We start from the raw sequence: 11,309 nt of genomic DNA, 5'->3' as shown, positions 1-11,309 counted from the left end.
GGAAGGAAAACTCTGTCCCAGGACTTACCCAAGGTCTGGGGTTCTTGTCTCACCTTGTCGAAAAGAATTTCAGGATCAGGCAAGCAGTGAAGTAAAAGAGATTTTATTTGGAGGTTTTTGAAGGGGAGGAGGGAGAGAAAGTGGAAGAGAATATAATGCACCTGAGAGAACACGGGCTTCTCCAAGGGCGGAGAGAGCCCCTACATACACCCCAGCATTAGATATGAAAGCAGGAAAGTCCACATCTCAAGAGGGGAGATGCAGGTGACACATGTGATCGGGCAACACATGTGCTTGGCCTCGTGGGCACAAGCAGTACATGGGCTCAGGCAGCATATGTGCGCCCTTCTTGTGTTCAAGGTGGCTTCTATAGGGTTTCTCCAACCTGCTCCCTTGTGGGGCTTCTACTTAAGTAAAAGTCCATTGCTAGGGAGGTTGCCAGGGGGTAAGGTTGGGAGTAGTGATGGTCTTCTTTGAAATTCCTCTTCTGGCCTTTTGTTTCTGTTGGAGCTCCTGTCTGATGGGAGTTCAGCCTTCTCTGTGACTGTTGCTGGCCAGGTGAATGTCTTATCAGGTTTTAGTTCCTGTTTTCTGCAAGACTGGCTTTTGCAACTTCCAAGCTACTGATATTATTATTTCCCAGGAAATTCATTGCACTGCTTTGAGCCCTTTGAGCCTTCCCAATCTACCTTCCTGCCTATCTCATAGAGACTACTTAATTGCACATGCAGAGAGATCTTATGTATAGGATACATATTTAGGAATTAGGCTGGAATGATAGCACAACGGTAGGGTGTTTGCCTTGCGCGCAGCCAGCCCGGCAGAGCCGGGTTTGATTCCTCCACCCCTCTCGAAGAGCCAAGCAAGCTGTCGAGAGTATCTTGCCTACATGGCAAAGCTACGCGTGACATATTCAACATGCCAAACACAGTAACAAGTCTCAAAATGGAGACATTACTGGGCCCGCTTAAGCAAATTGATGAACAACGGGAGGACAGTGACAGTGACATTTGACCCATTTGGTTTCACAACAATCCAGTGTCCATTTTTAATTATTGCTTAGGTGACATGGTTACAATAGTGTTAATGTTAAGAGTAAGGTAATGTTAAGAGTATTTATGTAAAAAGTTACTACACCACTACCAGAACTGCCAGCGTGCCAAATACACTTCACCAATAGAAGTTAGAATTGAGATTGAGAGCTATTAATTAGTCTCTGCTAATACCCTGGACTGGGAACACCTAATTGCAGTACAAATAAATCAGCCATTTCAGTCCATGTGTATAATCAAGTCCTCCGATCTGGCCTCTTCAGAAAACCAGAAGAAAAAAAGAATATGATTTTCTGTGCAGACTGTGCTGAGCTGGGGTTAGAAAGTCAGAGAATATAACTCTATCTACCATAATAGACATTGGCATATTTTCTCTCATGCTTGCATTGACTTAGCTTAAGTGTCCTATGGAAGCAACTCACGAAACTGATTGGTTCTGCTTCATTCTGCTCCCAACTACAGCTCTCTTAAACATAGATGACTGACCCGGAATTGGCGATGTGACCCTCAGTTCTAAGGATGCCAAAGCAGTAAATAAAATATGCCTGGCGAGGGCCAGGAGATCTCTCAAAAGCTCCTATAGGAATCCTTGTTGGAACCCTCGTATTGGACAGTGCCAACACTGACAGGAATAGCACCAGAACTCCACTTAGTCTGGATTCAAAAGAAAACAGCAAACAAATGAAAAGAGCAAACCAAACAAGGACTCGAGAGCTGGCAAAGGACTACAGACAATGGTCAAGGCCCTAAGCTCTATCTGCTGTAGCGTGGCCCTCAGAGCACCTAAAGAATGTAGCCCTGAAGACTCCAAACACAGTGAGATCTTTCTTCCTAGTGGCTGCCAGCCCAGGCAACACTGCCTTGAAGTCTTGGCAAAGGATCAATAGGTGTAGGCTCAACATTGATGAGAAATGATTTCATGGAAGCCTGGACTCCTAAGGGTTTTCAAGCCCAGTTTCCCTTTTTTTTCTTATTTTTTTTATGATGGCCTGTGCTATCTGCCATGGACTCATCATGTACCTCTATACCATCCTGAAAATATTCATGGTTTGGGACTTAACACCTTTTTTTTTAAACTGGGAGTGTCAGTTAATTGCAATGAAGACTTTCCTTAAAATATGAATGATGAACCTGGGTAATTATCTATCAGGAGAATCACTTTCCAGTGTCACCAAGATGTTCCTTAGTAAAGCCTTGGTTTCATTCACAATAGTACTTTCTGATTCCGTGAAATTTGATAGACAATAAAATTATTTCACAAAGAATGTTGTAATATGACATATAAGAATTTCTATGCTTTGGGCAATATGATTAACTTCTATATGCCTGTATTATATTTTCTATTTTTATATCTGCTATTATATGACTACCGATTCAAATAATTTGAGGTAAAAGAGATTGAGACAGAAATGAGGTAACATATATTAAGAACTATGTTGTGCATAACTATAGAATGGAATCAAAAGATTCAACCAGTTAAAGAACTCCTTTTCTCATGTTTTCCCATAAAAACTAAGGCCAATTACAGCTTGATGAAAATTCCCCTAAATACTAGAGAGGTTTTCATACATGGTCAGTTTTGCTGAGGGCCTCTAATGGTGCCCTATTTGGCAGCAAAATAGGAACAGTGGAGAAGCTTGCTCGAGGTTGTGTCCAAAACCCATATTCAAACATATGAAAGTAATTACAGGCCTGCTGGAATCTGAGGTTTTTATTAATCTGCAATCTTCTTGCCTTGCAGGGCAATTTTGAGTGACATATGAGGCTTTGGAAGTGAAAGTGCTTTCTAATCTCAAGATTGTACAACAACGAGGAAAGAGTAAAAAGCCGGGAGGGTTGCAGAGAGAAAAAAAAGTCTGTCGACTTGTATATATTCTTATTCACTCTACAGGATAATCCTGTTCATAGGCATTCTTTGAACTCCTCATTTTACAGATGAGCAAAGAGAGGCTCAATTAGGCTTTAAATCGTATCAGTAGTCATAACAGAAATACAGCCTTTCCAGGGGACCAGATAACTAGCATAGCGCGTAAAGTGTTTGCCTTGTATGTTGCTGACCCACGTTGGATCCCTGTTACCCCAAATGGTCCCCAAAGCCTTCCAGGGATAATCCCTGAGTGCAAAGCCAGGACTAAGCCCTGAACACCAATGGTTTGCCCCCCCAAAACAAAATGAAACAAAAACCAGAAATGCCATCTACCCACACTAAAATGGTATTTTCCATATCTTAGCATTAAAGTAAAGCTGTCCCTATATTTTAATGATAATTTTGTAAATCTTTATACAAAATTATTCAATAACAGGTTATGCATATCCATGATGAAATAAACTAATGATTATCCATCCTACATAACTGCATCAAGGTATGTACATTTTTTGCAGTTATGAATACTCATTCCACAAATCCCATTTTGGTTCAAGACCTTTAATACCTGATTAGAGGAAAATCATATGATAAGTTTATTTTGATCCAAAGAAAATAAAAAATAAAATTAATGCCACAGACCAGGCAACTTTTCCACCATATTAATTTGTATAAACTGTGTTAGCACAAAATGTGCCCAGCAGAGAGGGCAAGGGGATATTGAATTCCCATCACAGATCAATTTTAGAAGCCTGGTACAATAACAAGTGTTACTTTCTCCTATGCGACTGGAGTTATAGCACAGCGGGTAGGACTTTTCCCTTGCACGTGCCCAATGCAGGTTTGATTCCTCTGTCCCTCTCAGAGAACCTGGAAAGCTACTGAGAGTGTCCCACATGCATGGCAGAGCCTGGCAAGCTTGCCATGGCATATTCAATATGCCAAAAACAGTAACAAGGAGTCTCACAGTGGAGACGTTACTGGTGTCCACTAGAGCAAATTGATGAACAATGGGAGGACAGTGCTACTTTCTCCTATACTGAACATTTTTCAGTCTGTCCAAGTGGACTGTACACTCACCAAATCCTGTACCACAGGGCTGCATAATTCCAGGAGAGATGACTTTTACTGATCTGAGCCCTCAAGAATGTTGACTATAGACTCTCTCTTCCATAAAAGGCACATCTTAATCACGGGAATAATAGCAACCTCCGTGGAGGAAAAAAACATGGAGGAACTAGAGTTGGAGGCAGAGTGCCAAATGGTGCAAATTTCCAGTTTAAAGTAAGTTCTAGGCATATAATATACAACATGATGACTAAAGTGAACACTTCTGTATGATATATAGGAAAGTTGTCAAGAAATTAATCCAAGATTTTTTATTACAAGAAGAAATCTTTTTTCTTTTTATTGTCTCAAGATGAGAAGTTGGAAGTTAGTCGAATATACTGTGGTAATCATTTCACAATATATGTAAATTAAACCATTATGCTGGATGTCTTAAATTTATACAGTGATACTTGTCAGTTGTATATCTATGAAACTGGAGACAAAGCAAAAGCAAATTTTAACTCTTCAATACAATCATCTACAAAGGTTTTTCTTCATTATTAATACAGTTAGCTATCAATTTCATCCATTAAAAACAGTAAAACTTACAAAAATCACACTACCTGTCAGATGTCCCCAAAATAAAACTTATATGGAAATTAGTTTTTGAGGCCACCACACTCACAGGACACTGAATTGCAGAGACAGAGGCAGTGTTTTGCTTCTCTTCATCTCATAAGTAACTACTTCGGTTTAGGTCAGAAGGCACAGGTCCCTGGAGATTGTAACTGCATGTCTTTGTGTGAGGCTCTGCAAATCTTCTCTTGGTTATACTCATGCAGTATAACATGAAACACTGAACCCAGTCTTTGAGTAGTCTTAACTGTGGTGGGAAGGACTAAAGGAAACCTTGGTAAAATAGATGCAGCACTCTATATCCAGACTTCCTAACAACACCAAGAATCCATTTTCAGCATGGGGCTGGTCTTTCATGATCATCTCTTAATCCATTATACAATAGATTTAACATACATTTTCTTATTAGACGTTTTAGAAATATATCAGTGGGACTGATTCTCATTCATTTTTACCAACTGTGACATTATGTCTTCCCCTCATTCCAAACTTAGGTTTCCATCCAAACCTCCAGGTCAGAGGCTTCCTGACTGCTTTGTATGCCAGAGAGCTGGTGATTCCCAAGCACAGAGCTGAGAGTAGCTTCCGAGGACCACAGGATATAGCCCACAAACAAAGAAAAATTGTCTAACATCCAAGGTGAGGTGGGGCCTTTCGGAGGGAATTAAGCAATGAGGGTGGATCGTGATACCCTTAGAGCTCTTATCAGAAGGTAGCTTGTTTTCTCTCTCTTCTCAGCTCTCTAGGGATAATACAAGAACAGAACCATCTGGAGCTCAATGTTCTGCCAACACCTTGATCTTGGATTTGCCAACTTCCAGAAATAAAATCAACGAAGGTTGTTTTGTTATGTCACCATTCATTCTATAGTAATATTTTACAGCAACTTGAACGAAGATATCTATTTTCAGATTACTCTACAGGGGAGAGAATATATAAGCAGGGTGTTAAATATTACATTTAATGCCAGGAGGGCCAAAGGAATGTATTATTCAGGTGATTGCCGGGCTGAGACTGCTATGGTAGACTTACTTGCTGACTTGGCTGGTATCTTGGAAGGTGGGTTTAGGAAGGTCTCATACCACTGCTTTCCTGACAATAATTAGCTACTATGCCCAAGATGCTTCTGCAAACATCATAGATTATTCTGAGACTTGGTTTTCTGGTCCATACTAGGCAGAGGATGCTTACAGTACTGACCCCATTAAAAACCTTGAACACTGGGATTCTAAAGAGTCTCCATAGCAGAGAATACTTCCTTTTGGGCTGGCGTAATTAAGTAAAGACTCTGACTTCACAAGGGGAGGAGTCTTGAAAAATTGTGCCATTTTCTCTGGACTTTGTCCTCCCATGATTATTTACAGTTTGCTGGTTTTGTTTTGGATCTTTATGCTACAACAAATCCTAGCTTTGAGTAAAACTGTATACTGAATTCTACTTGAAATCCTATGGAATCATTTTGCCAGGGGGAGCAGAGGGACCATCATGACAGAGAAACACCCTATAACACAGATGAAACAGAAGACAAAATGTGTTAATTATGACCTAAACACAAGCTGCTCAAAGAAAAGTACCTTTAAGTTATTAAATGTATTGATTCCTGCCTTCTTTATTCATCAATGCTTCAGAATATCTTGTAGCAGGAATATAAATAATAATACAGTATCATCTCATTCATAAAACTATACATGAGACGAGGGCATAGGGCAAAGCCTGGAAAGACTACACCAAAACAATCAGAGCTGTTTTCTCCAGATAAAGTGATAGAATTCTAAAGCTTACTTTTTAATTCTATTTTCCACAATGTGCACATATTTGATTTTATAATGATACTAAAAATTGCATGAAATTGAATGTTTACACATAATTATGAATAGAAAAGCACAGGCAAATACATAAAAGTGCAAGAATCTGTGATTCAGAGAAACACACAGAAAATAGACTGTGAACACCTCCAAAACTTTGAACAGTTTTGCCTCAAACCTGATTTCAACAGTGAAGGCAAATAGAGAAATAGTTCAGTCATCAAGAAGGCCAAGAATTTCTAAAGCCGTTTATTAACTTACCATAAGACCAGTGACTGAAAACAATCCTTGTGCAGTTTGGAAGATGGCTCAAGGGATTGGAGTGCTTATGTGAGGCCCTAGGTTTTATCCCTGGAACCTCTCCACCTATGCAAACTGTGTCCTTACTAGACTCCAGCAGCATCCCTTCCCTAAGCCAAGCCCTAAACTCTTCTTGCAATGTGGCCAAGTTGATCTTTGCCGGGGGTGACTTCTGAGCACTGTTGGATAGACACGCCCCACCAAATAACCTTTTTATTACGTATGGTTCTGAGGTTACAAGTCCATCTGCATTCTTAGTTTTGTGTATCACATAAGAGTGAAATCAAGTATTCAATCAGGACTATGTCTTCATGTGGAGTTTTTAGAAAGGATAATTCTCATTTTCAGCTTCCTTGCTGGGAGAGCTTAGTTCCTTGTAATTGTTGGCTGAATTATGTTTCCCAGTTGTATGCGCCCCTTCAATCTTTCAGCAAGCTACTGAGTAGTTAATCTGCCTGTTTTCAAATCTGAATTCAAATATCACTTCTATGGCCACAATCATCAATTTCAAGGACTCATGGGTTTAAGTTGGGATTAACCAGATAATTGAATTTTCTTCAAATCAATTGTTCCATGTAAAATAAGCAAATCAAAGAAATAAAATACATCACGATCACCATCTCTAGACTACCCTAGACACCTATACCAGGGTATAGGGAAATCTGCGGGACCATCTTATTACAGTTCTGTGTATCACACAGAATATGAAGTCAATTTGGACAGATGAAATTTAACTGCCTTGTGTTCACAGATACAGTCTGTTCCTTCATTCTGTGCACATAAAAAATATTTCTCAACATAAACAGTAGGCTGTGGCACAGTACTTGGTAACCAACTGGTAGGGATGGGGATGGCACACGAAGGAAGCAAGGTTGGAAGGAGGGAATGGTCAGGAAAGACTTGAGAGCTCAGACCTAGAGGAATATAAATAGCAGCATGTGTGAATAGCCATCACACACATATGCCCCCTTTAATTATAATGTTCATCTGTGGAGAATCTGCTGAAAACGAGCTTTAAAAGTAGGAAAAGGGAAGTGGAGAGGGTGGAAAAGACAGGTACTTTGGGCAAGAAAAGAAGGTGATTCACATGGGAGGCCGCCAAGTGCTCAGGCAATGGTAACTGAACGAATAGTTCCTAGACTTTGCCTCTACCTAGTCAAATAGACTTTGCCAATAATATTTCTTTCCCTTCTAGTCCTTCCTTTTCTTTCGTTCTTTTCCATTTCTGTTTCCCTCTTCTCTCCTTTCCCCTTCTTCTCTTCTCCTCCTCTTTTCTCTCCGTGCCTCTCCTCTCCTCAAAAGTATGAATGAATCTAAGCGATGTCTTAAGAGCTTGTTAGGTTTAGTTTTAGGCCACACCTTAGACCTACTAAATCAGAATCTTACTTAAAAGCAGATCACTCCACAAATGATCTCATGAAATGATCGGTTTAAGAGGTCCAGCTTCAGAGATTTAACTATGCTCTTTGTGGATGCTGCTGTTGGTAGAGGGTATGATTATTTTCACTGTGTATGTGTGTGTTGGGAGTTTTAAAAGAATCTACCAAAGTCTAGAGTAAAGGGAAACAAAAACATACTTATTGAGTAAACTGCAGAAGTGTAGCACATGAGCTAGAAAACTAGTCTGTGTGTTTGTGTGTGTGTGTGTATGTGTGTGTTTGTAGGGGACCGATGTTGCCTTAGAGAGGAGGAATGTTGCATGTTGTTCTATGTTGGTATTGTAATGATTTTCCTAATTTTCTTATGATTCTGCAGAACATTTCCAAGTGTGGATTTTTTTCACACCAAGCATTATTCCCTGTTCTGGATGTACTAGGATGTACTTTGTGCCAGTCAACCATCAGAATTGTGATGAAATATTATTTTGTAGATCGCTTTATGGCCCACAGAAAATTCCATTCTGAGAGAGGACTATAAAATTATTAGTATGGCATAATGATTTGTCTTGTGACTTTTTTCAAGCCGACTTAAAGACATAAAGCTGTCCCTATCTATGCCATGTCCCCATCTATGTCATTGATATATTGTGGTGGGAGATTGTCATGCAATAACATTGTGCTTGCAGGACTGAATTATTGGTCATCTGAGCTACAAGTTGTAGATTCAGAACATGGAGGTAAGAGGAAATAAATTTAGCTAATACTTTAAGAAGACAAGAAACACATGTCAAGATTATTGATCATAGGATTAGAAATTCTGGGACCTAGGGATACAGAAATAAATTGCCCAATCAAAAAAACGCAAGCATTAAAATCAAAAGGTTATATGAAGGCATGCCGATGATGGCTATACAAATTCATAGGGGTTGGTGAGATAGTATGATGGGCAGGGTTCGCCATCCACAAATATTCTTTTCTCAACCGTTCGATGCTACTCCCTCTTTCCATACCACTTGAATAGCCTTGATTTGAACATATGGAACAATACCAACAGGTTAGGGTAGGCTTACAAGACACACCTTTAACAGAAACATAGCATACTTTGTTTATGAATGACAACAGTTTCACACATGAGGGACAATAAAGTCGCAGATGCAACTCTCTCCATAAACTCTGCTACTGACTCTCAGATATTGCTACTTTCTCTTCAGATATAGAACTTTATGCTGAAATGAGTACTCCCAAATTGGAGGAAAAATAGATATTTCACATTGATTTCAAGTATGCATTCTATATCTCACATGCTCATGCTGTTACCTGAAAGGAAAGGGTTACCTACCTTCTAAGGTTCCCCTATAAAATATGGAAATTTAATTCTTGTTCTTGTGGATGCTGCACAATTATGTCTTAAAATAGCTGTTATTCATTGCAAAGGGCATCAAAGAGGAGGGCGCTGATAGTATTGGGAAACAGTTTAGCAGCAAAACAGTCCAAGAGGCAGCCCTTCAAATGGAATAATCCACAGATATTTCCTTACCCTACAATCTGGTGAGACCCCATGAACAACACCATAAGAAACTTCAGCAGCCGAAGACCTCCAGAACCAGCCACCACCATGCTGAGACCACTCTCCGCACACATGAAGGTACTGGCAGAGGGACAAAGCCACGCGGGTTCCGGGGCCGAGATCTCGAAGCCTACTCGGATTGGAGTCGAGCATCCTCCACCCAGATCCTCCAAATTCCAGTAGGCAGGGGTCACACCCACCACCTGGCCCCCTGGCGCCGTGTAATCCCATCAACGGCCAAGACTCAGAGACTATAAAATGCAGCTCCTGGAACCGTGCGGCCGCATTTGCGGCCGCGCGACATCTTATCAAGACATCTTTTTATGACATCTTTTTATCTCATTCCTACTTTGGACAAACTTGCAGGCTATCGAATGTAGCCTGCCCACAGGGCAGAGTCTGGCAAACTCCCTGTGGCGTACCAAATATGCCAAATACCACTAACAATGATGGGTCTCATTCTCCTAAAGAGCCTTGAATATAATCTCAGGGCTAGGATGAAAGAGACGTTACTGGGGCCTGCTCGAGGCAATCGACGAATTTCCTTACCCACACTCTCCACATGCTCTCTTTTCTTTACACACCCTTTCCTTCAAATACTGAGAAAGAGCAACAAACTCTTGTTTTCTCCCATCATAATTATGGATGATCCCTACAAAATGGCTTTTACAGGGGTTGGAGTGAGAGTACAGTATGTAGGACATCTTCCTTGTACACAGCCAGCCCCGGTTCAGTCCCTGGCTCCCCATATGGTCCTTTGAGCACTGCCAAGAGTGATCCCTGAGTGTAGATCCGGGAGTAAACTCTTGAATACTTTTGTGTGTACTAAAAATAATTTACTTGACCTTTACATTCTGACCAAAGAACAGTAAACTGAGATGCTCACAGGACTCCATAGTTAATTGCAGACAGGCAAATTATCTCTCACCAAATTTCTAAAGCAATCTTTCTAACCACTTATCTAATACCAAGTTGGAACAAATTTCTAAGACTTGCCCCATCTGCAGAAAATTTAATGCATAGGGATATTTAAAGCTCCCCCACTGCTCCCATAACTCATCAACCACCTTTTATTTCTCAAATAACCTAACAACAGTTCTCGAGAATTCCAATAATTAAATGCAGGTTACATTCTGCATGGCACCTACAGTCCTCGGCAAATCCTCAGGAAATAGTTAACAAGTAGACCATTGTTCCTTGAACTTATGTATAAAGGAGAGCCTCTTTCTTTCAGATACCAAGTGACCTTCTGCCTGTTGGTTTTTACTGGCCTACTTTGAACTCACTTGAAAAAGAATTATCCCAGTCTATGCTCATGCAAATCTGCCAAATACAGACATTAGCAGATTCTAACACTGTCTTACAACTTGAAAATTGTGTCCTAGTAAATGGCTTTCTGGAAGTTACTAAACTTCCACATACCAGGTGTTAAGGACCATATATTGCTATTCTCAGTACATAACATTTTTAGTTATAGAATCTTGGATATATATGTATATATATATAAATATATATCACCTGTTGTCCTGTTATACATAGATTTGCTCGAGCGGGCACCAGAAACGCCTCTATTCATCCCAGCCCTGAGATTTTAAAAGACTCTCCTTACTCATCCTTCCCAATGCTACCATATTGGATGCTTTTCCAGGGGTCAGG

Source organism: Sorex fumeus, unplaced genomic scaffold (assembly GCF_029834395.1).
Source record: "Sorex fumeus unplaced genomic scaffold, SorFum_2.1 ptg000075l, whole genome shotgun sequence".
Classification (NCBI taxonomy): Eukaryota; Metazoa; Chordata; class Mammalia; order Eulipotyphla; family Soricidae; genus Sorex; species Sorex fumeus.
Note: the sequence above shows the minus strand (reverse complement) of the source record.